Genomic DNA, 12,673 nt, shown 5'->3' with positions numbered 1-12,673 from the left:
CACCCATGGTTTTCACTCATTGTTTTTCATCCCTTGTTTTCACTTCTTATTTTTATCTCATGGTTTTCACCTCATAGTTTTTACCCCATGTTTTTTTTATCCTATGGTTTTTACCCCCATGGTCTTCACCCCATGGTGTTTCACCGATTGTTTTCTCCCTCTCGCTTGCTTATAAAAGAGCTCTCACCCTCTCTCTTTTTCATATTTCACTTTCTTATTTTTCTCTCTCTATATATATACCATTATCGTTTTCACTCTTCCGAAAGCCACCGCCGGTGACTCCCGTTGGTGCAACCCCACTAGTGCAACCATCCCTACTGCCTATCCTCCTTCTATTGATGACATCACTACTTGCTCGATGGAGGAGTTGCCTCCTCCTCTTCCATCATCTCTGCTATGGTTTATTCCACCACTATCATCGTTGGACCCACGCACTTTGGTACTCGCAACATGAAAGCCGAGGCACACACACATGACCTCGTCCATGTTCGGACGTTTGGCAAGCACAACCTACATTGCGCAGTTCAAAAGAAAAATCTCAAAGGGTATTTCTAAAAGTTTTTTGCTTCGTAAAAAATTATAAATTTTGAGGTAAAGAAAATATGCTAACTCGTATGGTTGTATGATTCTAATGCATGCATGTGAGTATAGGAAAAAAATTACACAAACTTTGATATTTATACAATTTTAATAAAATGCATAGTTTTTATGAGCTTCTACATATGTTTACGAGCTTTTACGTGTGTGTATGAGCTTTTCGATAATACATGTATGAATTACATATGTATGACTTAAAATGCATAGAAAATACATATACTTGAGGTTTAGATGATTCGTATTATATAATACACATGTTTTGAATTATAAAATATAATTAATTCAATGAATCAAATATGCATACTTGAAGTTCAATTTACAAACATGAATTTTAAATAATATGAAATACAATGTTACATGTAACTATGTTATGATGTCAATGTATTTTATGATGTGCTTCTATATGATGTTTAAATACTACATGAGGTGAGGTTATGAATGCATGCGATAAATGTTTAAGCTTAATGATGGAGCTATTGAGCTGCAGAACCCTACCGATATGATAACGTGTGATTACATGTTGAATTGTCATATGATTGTAGTTTATGATGTAATGCATGTTGAACCTATACATGCTTGTACTTGAATTAAAACTCCGAGGCTAGAAACCTTGGTCGGGGGGGGGGGGGGAGGGCTAAGATGGGCATTGGCTTGTACAGAGAGGAGACAACCATGAGAATCAAACCTTGACCACCCGTTAAGTAGCCAAGGCACCACCCCACTAGCTATGCCAACCCCTTGGGGCGTTGGACCCCATAGTTGACAAGTTATACCCCACTGTAGCGGCAAACTGTGCAATGTGATTGCACTTGATCTGCCGGCGTATGGGTCTAGGTGGAGAGGATAGTGCCCAGAGACCACATAACAGAGAAATAAAAAACCGAGCCATGTACCATAGCCATGTACCATAGCCATGTATGTGGGTCAGTTATATGCAATATATGTAACAATTTATACACTACAATGTTGCCAGTAAACGAGTACCCTGAACAATATGTCCTACATGTTCCTTTATAGATGTAGATGATACCACCCTAATGCGTGTTGGCTAAGTTGTGCACTTGATTTGTATATGATCAGCAGAAGTCCATAGTTACCAAGAAGCGAAATGGATACAATAAGTGAAGTAGAAGTGGGGCGAGTATTAAAATGTAATATAAAGCGGGAAGCAATTTAGTTATGGAAGCAATTGTAGAAGCATTGAAAAGGGAAAAGGACACTTAGGGAACAAGTGAAAAGTGAGAGGGAAGCTAGTGAAACAAAAAATAAATAAATAACATGAAAAACACAAGCAACAAGAAGAAAATGAGAGGGAAGTAAAAGAGAAACGAGCCAAAAATGAAAAAGATGCGAGAGGAAAGCATTTTGAAAAGCGCAGTCCCCTTTTGTGGTAAGCAAGGTGCTTCCCACTTAGATAGCATGCTTCTAACAACTATGAGCAGAACTTAGCAATCTTATAACTTGGTTGCTCTTATGGGGGATAAGCAAACATCACAAAGTTTTTACCATTATCTCTCTCTCTCTCTCTCTCTCTCTCTATATATATATATATATATATATATATATATATATATATATATGGGAAAATATTGGCTACCAATGAATGTACGAAAATGAGTAGAAATCCTGATTTCTATAAAAACAAGCATACTGCAAAGTTAGAATTTTGAAAAAACACCAAAAATCTATTAAAATATTTTATTTAGTATTGTGCCATGTTGAGCACATTTGTTGTATCATATATATATATATATATATATACACACACACACACATTAGAAAATACGATCCAGCGTGTGAACCAAGATTTTCAGTCTTTTTATTCTTTTCACTTAAATCCAACTGCATATGCTTGATTTTATAAGAACTGGTTGTTGAATCATCAAATTATGATGTATAAGTGAGATTTTTTAAGGCTTGAAAATCATCAGTTGGGAATTTTCATAAATATCTAAGCATCTAAAAGTCATATTTTTTTTTTTAAATACATGATACAATAGTCGATACCTGGCAAATTCACCACACTGAACACATCTGCTTGGTTCGATTTGGAAAAAAATGTGTCGGAACTGCCTAGTTCACATGTTAGTTGTTATATATATGGAATAATATTTGGCGACATTTGTGGGTAAGGAACCCTCTTAGTAAAAAATTGCAATATCTTTCATTTTTTATTATTTTTTGCATATCCGGCCCTCCAGATGTGATCTATAACCTGTTGTTGGTCATTATCCTCAGCCTCAAGCTTCTTAAATTCTTCATACTTCTTGGAACACTTCACATTAGAAAACATGGGAGTAAAAGCATCCCAACTGTTGAAATTTTATAAAGAAAGCATGTATTGACTCCCCTTCTTGCCTCAAATTCTTAAGGTTCTGAGATAACTGATATCTACGAGCTCAATTGGTTTACTCATAATCTGCTTCAAATAATCTCAAACCTTCCTAACTTCTTCAAAATTCACAATATTCTAGGCTATATTTTGATCTACTAAGCTCAATAGCCAAGATTTTACTTTGGCATTGTCGCTAACTCGCTCTTCAAAAGCAACCTCATAATTTTCGTTATCACTCTCTGGTTTTGGCTTTGACCCATCCAAGTATCCACCACAACCAATACCCTTCACAACAGTTTTTATATATTCATCCCAATATAATTTATCCCGTTCATCCTAATGGGAATAATGTGGATCGAGTCTTTCTTCTCCACACCTCACTAACCCCCAAACTATGGATTAAATTGCGGAACAAAATCACAGAACAATAAAAATATGTTGCAATTTGACCAGCAATACAAGAACAAGCGCATCAATAAATGTTATTCCAAAGAACCAAGTAATAGCAAGCAACCGATATCCAAAACTCAAGTAACTACAACAAAAAGTCACCAAATGAGCATATATTTTGTGCACATACACATGCACAGCCACCCAAAATTGCACATCGCAAAAAACTTCCTTCCCAACACAGAATAGCACACCCAATGACAACAAATGATTAAATAGAAAATGCCGTCAAATGCAAGCAACCTAGAACTTCAACAAAAGAACTCAAATATGAAGAGGATTGCACTCCAAGGTCATGATTCTTGCATATGCAGTGAAATCTCGTCAAAATAACCACACCTGAGATGACTACCACCACTAGCACATCCAGTATTACAAAACAGTCATCGTCTAAAATTTCTATCCAAAACATCAATAAAAATTAATTGAAACACAAGAATAAACAATAAGCAAGAGAAAGATAGAGAGAAAAGAGACACACGATATACATGGTTCGGCAGTGGCGCTTACGTCCATGGGCTAACAATGTATTCTTCCTAAAGTGTATTCAACGCTTTTACATGTTATATACATTACATTTGTGTCTTGATGAGCCTCTCTATGAGATAAGATAGGCTGCTTATCTTTTCTAACTTCCTCCATGTTATCAGAAAAATCTCTCTCCAAAATAATCTCTTGAGCAGATGTGGTTATCCATATCTTTGAGAGACCAAATGTGGTTATCGATATCTTTGAGAGACCGATCGACCTCTAACTATTCATGACAAATATGGGTGTTATCTCTATCGTGATCCAGGTGTTCACGCCAAACGTGTAGAACAGGTCTAGATCCATTGGGTCCGACAATACGCCCCTTCAAACTAGGCGATGGTGCAGTCCACAAGCCAAGTTTGGGTCAGAGAGAATGGAAGACGACCTTGGTCAGTGGCTTGGTAATATATATCATCAACCTGGAGATGGGATGGAATAAAGGCGGTAACAAGTTGATGTTGGGTGACCTTCTCACGCATAAAGTGGTAGTCGATCTCGATATGCTTAGAGTGATTGTGAAACACAGGGTTCATGGTCATGTGCAAGGCGGAGAGATTATCACAGAAAATTGTAGGAGCTTGTGAAATGTAAAGGCTGAGATCACGAAGGATAAACATGATCCAAGTGAGCTCAGCAGTGGCAAAGGCTAAAGAGCGATATTCAGCTTCAGTACTCGAGCAGGTGATCATTGGTTGCTTCTTTGCACTCCAATAAATGTAATTACCGCCAAGATAGGTATAATAGCCAGAGGTAGACCGACGGGTGGTGGGACAGCCCGACCAGTCAGCATTCGAAAACCCATATAGAACAAGAGGATTATGAGTAGGAAGGTAAATGCCAAAATGTATGGTGCCTTTGATGTACCAAAGAATATGCTTGACAAGCTGAAAATGGAACTCAGTAGGAGTGTGCATATATTGACAAACATAATTAACACTGTAAGAGATGTCCGATCGAGTGAAAGTGAGATATTGGAGGCTCCCAACTAAACTCTGATAGTAGCGAACATTGACATAGGGAGGAAAAGAAGTAGGCGATGACGGGCAGCCGACCATAGGAGTGAGATGGGGAGACAATCCTTCATTTGAGCCTTATCGAGAATCTCATAAGCATAGCGAGTTTGATCAAGGAAAAGACCTGTAGCAAACCGTTGAACTTGAACTCCCCAAAAGTGGTGTAGATCGACAAGATCGATCATGGCAAACTCTGTGCTTAACTGCTTAATAACATTAGTTAGAAAAGCAGGATTGCTCCTAGTGATAATGATGTCATCAACATACGATAATAAAAAAATGCATCCATAGGCATGGCAGCATATGAAAAGCGAGAAGTTAGCCATACTTTAAAAGAAACCCATACCCAGCAAAAAAGAGCTAAAGCGATCAGACCACGTGTGAGAAGATTGGTGTAACCCATATAAAGCACAGTGAAGTTTACACACATGAGTTGGTTTGGAAAGATCATGAAAACCAGGGGGTTGGTCCATGAAAACAGGTTCATCAAGGGAGTCGTGAAGGAAGCCATTTTTTTATGTCAAGCTGGCAAATAGGCCAAGAGGAAGTTAAGGCAATGGAGAGGACAATGCGAATGGTGGTGGGTTTGATAACAGAGGAGAAAGTCTAAAAAAAATTGACTCCGAGAAGCTGGGAAAAACCCTTGGTGACCAAGCGAGCTTTGAGATGATCTAAGGAACTGTAAGGATGAAGTTTGGTCTTAAAAACTCATTTACAACTGACAATATTAATGTCGGGGGTCTTAGGAACAAGTTCCCAAGTTTTGGTATGAGAAAAAGCAGTCATTTCATCCTGCATGACCCGAAGCCAACCGGGGTGAGAGAGGGCCACTTTAACAGTTTTGGGTTCAAGAGGAATATCGAGCTCGACTAAAAAATATTTTGGGTTGGGTTTGACAACACCAGCTTTGGCACAAGTCAACATAGGATGAGCATTAGTAAGGGGGGTGGTAGAATGAGAGGAAACATGAGAAGAGGTCAGGAGAGGAGTGGCAGGGTTGGCCGAGGTGCCCATAGGATTAGTGTATGAGGACACAATGGGTGGCAGTTGTTGAGTAGTGTGCTCCAGATGATCGAGGATGGAGCTTCAATTTCGATCATCAATATATACGGCTGGACGGTGTGGTTGACTTGCTTCCAATGAGAAATATCATGACCATGATACAAGTTGTCATGGAAAGGGAAGCAACTTTCATAAAAAATCACATGATAACTGATGTAAACTCGATCAATATCAACATATAGGTAGTGATATCCCTTATAGTTATCGCTATAGTCCAAAAACACACATGGTATAGACCACAAAGAAAATTTGTTCTTGGCATAATCACATAAATGTAGAAAACACCTTATCCCCAAATTATGAAGATATCCATATTTAGGCCATTTGCAAAATAACTTCTCATGTGGGGACACCATTTTTAATGCGGAGCTGGGTAAGCAGTTGAATAACCAAACGGTCGTGAGAAAATCTTCTACCCAAAACTTTGTGGGCAAAGTAGCATAAAACATCATGGCAAGGCTCAGTTCAACAATACTATAATGTTTCCTTTTTGCTCATCCGTTTTGTTCGAGCGTGTGAGGACAAGAAACATTATGATAAATTCCATTTTCTCTTAAGTATTGTTGAAATTTATGTCCCATGAACTCTTTGCCACCATCAGATTGAAAAATTTTAACGGAGGCATTGAATCTGTTAAAAATTTACTTATGAAACTCATAAAATTGATGAAAAAAATCAGATTTCAATTTCAATGGGTATAGCCAAACATATCGGGAGAAGTTGTGGACCATAATGACACAATACTTGAAACCTTGGTGAGAAACCTTGGGTGTGGGCCCCAAATATCATAATGTATCATCTCAAAAGGTTTACTAGAGGATGCCTCAGAATTAGTGAATGGGAGTCGACTGGACTTGGCCATGATGCAACTTTCACAAGTGGTTGTGTTACTTTTATTTGCAGGAAAAGAAATCAAACTTTTATTTTGCAAAAAATCAACTATCTCTATACTCAGTTGTCCCAACCGGCGATGCCATTATTCCTTGCTCACACTATGCTGTCTATTCGAAAAGATGTAGAGGTCGTCGCTTCTAAGCCTCTGTCTCTTGGTCACCTTGTCCTTTATAAGAAACTAATCATTATAGAACTCAAAAAATAAAAGCTAATTATATGTTAATTGGCTAACAAAAATCAATCTTTTTTTCATATCAGGAACAACTAGAACATTATCAAGTCTAAGTTTTTCCTGACCAATTTTAAGATCAACTGAGCCAACATGGGTTATCGGGAGTTTTTCTCCATTTTTCACCATTATCTTTTCACGATCGAAGTAGGGATTAATGTAACACTCCAATTATTTAACTTAAAAAATTTGGAGTACATTTTTTTTAAATCACATCAGAATAATTGATTCACCATTCGGTCGTATAGTTGGGTGAGTTACGAGGTATAACAGAAGTTGTTCATGCCACATAAAATATTATTTCAATAAATTAAAAGTCAAATTATTATTACAAAATGATAGTAACAAATCATAAAGTCTATCAGAGATCCGCAGGACTATAAATAATTGATCTCATGACTCTGCTCATAACGACGCCCACAATATGCTTCGTGTACCTCATTTACTTGTTGAAAAAAAAACAAGAAAGGTATAGGGGTCAGACTATAATCAGTTTGAGTAAGCAACATTCTATAATTGTATATGTGCATAGTGTCGTGTGTACAGGTAAACATGCAACTATTAAAATTTTAAATATATACTTTTGCATATTCTATACGAGTTACATCAACAGTATTCAATAATCATTTGAACCCAAGTATCACCATCTCGAAACTACAAACATGTAACAATACAAAATAAAAGTAAAAATTTAAGTTTGTCTTATTAACTCGTTCTTTGGGTACGCATAGGCTAAATATCGTAGCAGACTAAGACCACTCGAGGGTTTATTAAAATTTTATTAAGTGACTCGAGTGACTAGTCGTACGGATACGTAACCAAAGGAGATGGTTCATGACTAAGAGAGTACTCCCCAATGTCAAGAACTAGAAATAGGATGCATCCTGAAAACTTCTACAGAAGACTTAGACATACTACCTAGGACACATTGGTAGTCATTGCCCCTAACTCAAAGGACTGGGGAGTGAGTGATATGCCTTGCTCTTACGAATACAAGAATGTCCTACGGAGTTTGTACCGTCTACTTCTCTATATAAACCGCGAGTTTGATAACATACACCGTCTTTCAGGTGTACCAAGAACCCAGAAAATCCAGTAACATATATCATCTTTTAGGTATACCCAGAATCCCAAATTTTTAGTTAGGAGTGTTTACATTGGTTTGTATATTATTTTGGTTCATATCAAAATATCTCATAGAGATGCCAAAATTCCATCCCGCACTCAGGTGGTAACGTGTAAACGGGTCCGACATAGTGCAAGTAAGCAATCAGACAAATATCCGCAAACCACATGCTCATGTTTGCCTAACACTCTTTTATTACATGTCAAGTCACTTTGACAACTCACATGCACATAAATATGCCATGTTCTTATAGAATTCGCTAGAGCTCTTGTGGCTCCATATGGTTTTGGCGAATTCCCACATGTATTTCTGAGTTTTAGAAATACACAATATTCCCTTCTTAGGGTACCACTAATTTTTAACTGGACACAAGTTTATACTCGAATTCTGAACCAAACCTAACCCGAAATGGGTGTAAGTTTTTTCAATATAGCAAACATGCATTGTTTTACTTATCTGTCATTTTTTTTTGTTTAACACACCTGAACCATAACCAACTTACATGCATAACTGCATATATATTCTTTTATTTGAGAGGCGAACTGGGCTGCAACAACACCCCACCATCCGGGTTTGCAGCACCCAACATATCTAGTAACTATATGTTGGTTTCTGGGGTAAGCTGAGCTGAGGCATACCTCGTTGGTCTGGTTTGCAGCGCCTAGCACCAACTGCATATTAGATTTCAATAAGCCGGCTGGGTTGCGGCAGAATTCGGCAGTTCGGGTCTGCAGTGCCCAGCCACCGTGTATTTATGTCATTATATATATATATATATATATATATATATATATATATATATATATATATATATATATATATATTTCTGTGACACAATCTTCATACATACAAGTTCCAGAACATCATAGAGTTCAGATATATAGATTTACTGTTTCCACCGTGAATCAAGATAACAATCTAAGTCACCATAGAGTTCAACAATATCAAACCGTAAATCACATGCATGCATAACTATTATCCTTTTTGTTTGTTTTGACACACATCAACTATGAATGAGATATTTATGTAATTTCTCTTATTAATTTGACATACATTAAAATGAATGAGAAACATAGATATTCCTTTCTGTTATGACATTCATCAAAATGTGAATGAGCATAACGATATGTTATATATATTTTTTTTCTTGACAGGGCTACAACGTTAATTAGGGTATATGCATCACCACAGATCTGCAACGTAAATCAAACATGAAGTAGGTATCTGTATGTAAATGTTCTTTTCTTTGACAGATCTACAACATAAATAAAAACATGAATGATATAGCTATATTCTTCTTTTTTTATAGATCCAATAGTAAATCAAGATATGACAAGGTCATAAATATTTTTGGACAAATCTAATAATAAATCAATATATGACACGGTCATGCATATTTTTGGACAGATTTAATATTAAATCAAAATATTACACGATCATGCATATATTTTTTGACAGATCTAATATTAAATAAAAAATATTACATGGTTCTGCATATATTTTTGGACAGATCTAATAATAAATCAATATATGACACGGTCATGCATATTTTTGGACAGATCTAATATTAAATGAAAATATTACATGGTTATGCATATATTTTTGGAAAGATCTAATAATAAATCAATATATGACATGATCATGCATTTTTTGGACATTTAATATTAAATCAATATATGACACAATCACGCATTTTTTTTGGACAGATCTAAGCAGTGATTCACTAGGTATCACACATATATCTAGTCTCACGGCTACATATATGTATGATTATACATATTCGGACAGTGGTGTCTAGGTGTGTCACACGTTCTTAAGCAAGCATATATATAAGAAACATAATGCCCTTACCTCTTTCGACGATTTGAATCACTGAACACTCCCTTTGCATGGCCGGATCTAGGTTCATAATCCTTCCTCCGATCGCTCCTTCGTCCATTGCCCCACTATGTGTGATATTACGGCAAGACAGAGGTAGAAGGGAAGAAAGGAAGAGAAGGAGAGAGGAAAAAGTTAGGGGAAATAAGAGAGAAGAGAGAGAGAGAGGTTGAGACCTAACAACAATAAAAATCATGTATTTTGTATTATGGCAATATCAGTAAATTTCCTCTTATTATTTTCTTTCATTCTTTGCCATAAATCAGACTTTCTTGAAACCGTCCCTCCCATTTCCTTATTCACGCACCATCAATTCTTTTTCATATTGTTTTCTCATTACTATTTCAAAACCTACCTTCTCTTCTAACTATACACACAAGGCAAACCCCTTAACCCTATCAAGAAAAATCGTGATCTTGGAAGAAGGAAATCTAATTTCCCAAAATTAAATTTTCAACCTTCCATCCTTCCATAGTTCTATCTTAAAGCCCATAGGGGGAAAACGTCTGCTAAATGGAGTATTTTCTTCATGTTTCTAAAACCAAGATTTTGAATACCAAAACCCTAATTGTGTTTCTTAATTTAAAATTTTTGATTAGGCAACAAACCTCTCCACAACACTATTGTTCTTTTCGTTGCAAATCGAGTCTCCATTAATTTATTTATATACATAGCCTTTTTGTCAAAAAAGAATGTAACACCTTCTTACCAAAACCATGTGTGTGTGAGTGGTGGGATTTGAACTCATGTCAACTCACAAAGAGGCAACAAACCTCTCCACAATACCACTTCACTTTTTGTTGTAATTATGTCCACATTAATTCATTTATATACATACGGGTTTTCTAAAGTATTTTTGGATTATGGATTGGATTCTCCAGTACTATGAATTTATAACCCCCTCCCCCAATTGGTTTTTGGATCTTGATTGGGGTTATACAATATTTGGATCCATTAAGATCCAATTGAATTTTAATTAGTTTTGGATCCATTTGAGATCCAAATTCATTTGCTATATATGGATCAAACTATTGGTTTTGTATGATCTGGTTCAGATCCAAGATCCAATTGGACCCAATGCATTCAAATAACTTTATATAATCACATTTATTCTAAAGAAAAGTTACTTTTATTTATTTAAAAAATGGTCAAAATTTTCAAGTTTTAATTCCTTTTTTTCTAAGAGGAATTTCGTCCTCAAAATTCGTTACATATACTATTCAAACAAACAAGGTTACTTGTCTCGCATTGCCACCTCGGGGTTTCAAGTGCATTCTTCTAGGCCGTGATGTTGCCATCACATTTTGACAAATGGAACGGTCTTGTTCCATATTACTCATTCTCTGTGATCTATAATTTTAATTGGTCTCTCCTCCACTATCAGGTCTTCTTGCACGTTTATGTCTTCAAAATGGATCACATGTGAGGGGTCTTGTATGTACTTCCTCAACATCGATACATGAAATATGTTATAAATCTTTGCAAACTGAGGAGGCAATTCCACTCAGTACGCCATTTCATCGATCTGCTCCAATATGACAAATGGTCCCACATATCTAGGACTCAATTTTTCCTTCTTTTTGAATTGGAAAATACTTTTAGTCGGCAACACCGTTATAAACACAAAATCCCCCACCTCAAAGGTGTGCTCCCTACGTTGTTGATCGGTGTAACTTTTCTGCCGACTCTGAGAAGTGCACAATCTATCTTGTATCATCTGGATTTGTTTGGTATAATATTGGAGTACCATCAATGAATCCATTGTTCTTTCACCAACCTCATTCCAATGTATCAGTGATTTGCAAGGTCACCCGCACAACGCTTTAAATAGAGTCATTCTGATGCTTGCATAGTAGTTGTTGTTGTAAGCAAATATATCCAGTACCATGTGAGCATCCCACTCTTCCTTCCAGTCTAACATACAAGCATACAATATGTCCTCCAATGTTTGTATTATTCTTTCGGACTGACCGTCAGTCTGAGGGTGAAAGGTTGTGCTAAATTGCAACTTTGTTCCCAAAGTCATCTGCAAGTGACCCCAAAGGCGAGATACAAATCGAGATGATCGAGACAAAAACTCTATGCAGCTGCACTATCTCCTTAATATATAAATTTGTCAATCTATCCAGGAATTATCCCTTTTGCATTGGTAGAAAGTGCAATGATTTGGTAAGTTGATCGACCACAACCCAAATTGCATCATGGTTTCTATGGGTTTGTGGCAAACCCATCATGAAGTCCATCATAATATTCTCCCACTTTCATTGAGGAATCTCCATCAATTGCATTGTTCCCCTATGTCTCTTATGCTCAATCTTGATTTGTTGGCAAGTTAAGCATTTTGTGACATATCTAAAGGCATATTTAAATTTTAATATTATTAATTTGAGTCGACAAGGAGGTAAACTACTTAAAAATTTATACAAAAAATTTGCTTACCTAGCGACATCCCGTTTCATGCCATTCCACCAGTACCCGCGTTGTAGGTCCTTGAACATCTTGGTATTGCCTGGGTGGATGGTGTACTTACTCTTGTGCGCCTCTTCTCTCATATCTGA

The sequence above is a fragment of the Nuphar pumila genome, chromosome 6 (assembly GCF_984573655.1).
Source record: "Nuphar pumila chromosome 6, dmNupPumi1.hap1.1, whole genome shotgun sequence".
NCBI classification, from domain to species: domain Eukaryota; kingdom Viridiplantae; phylum Streptophyta; class Magnoliopsida; order Nymphaeales; family Nymphaeaceae; genus Nuphar; species Nuphar pumila.
Note: the sequence above shows the minus strand (reverse complement) of the source record.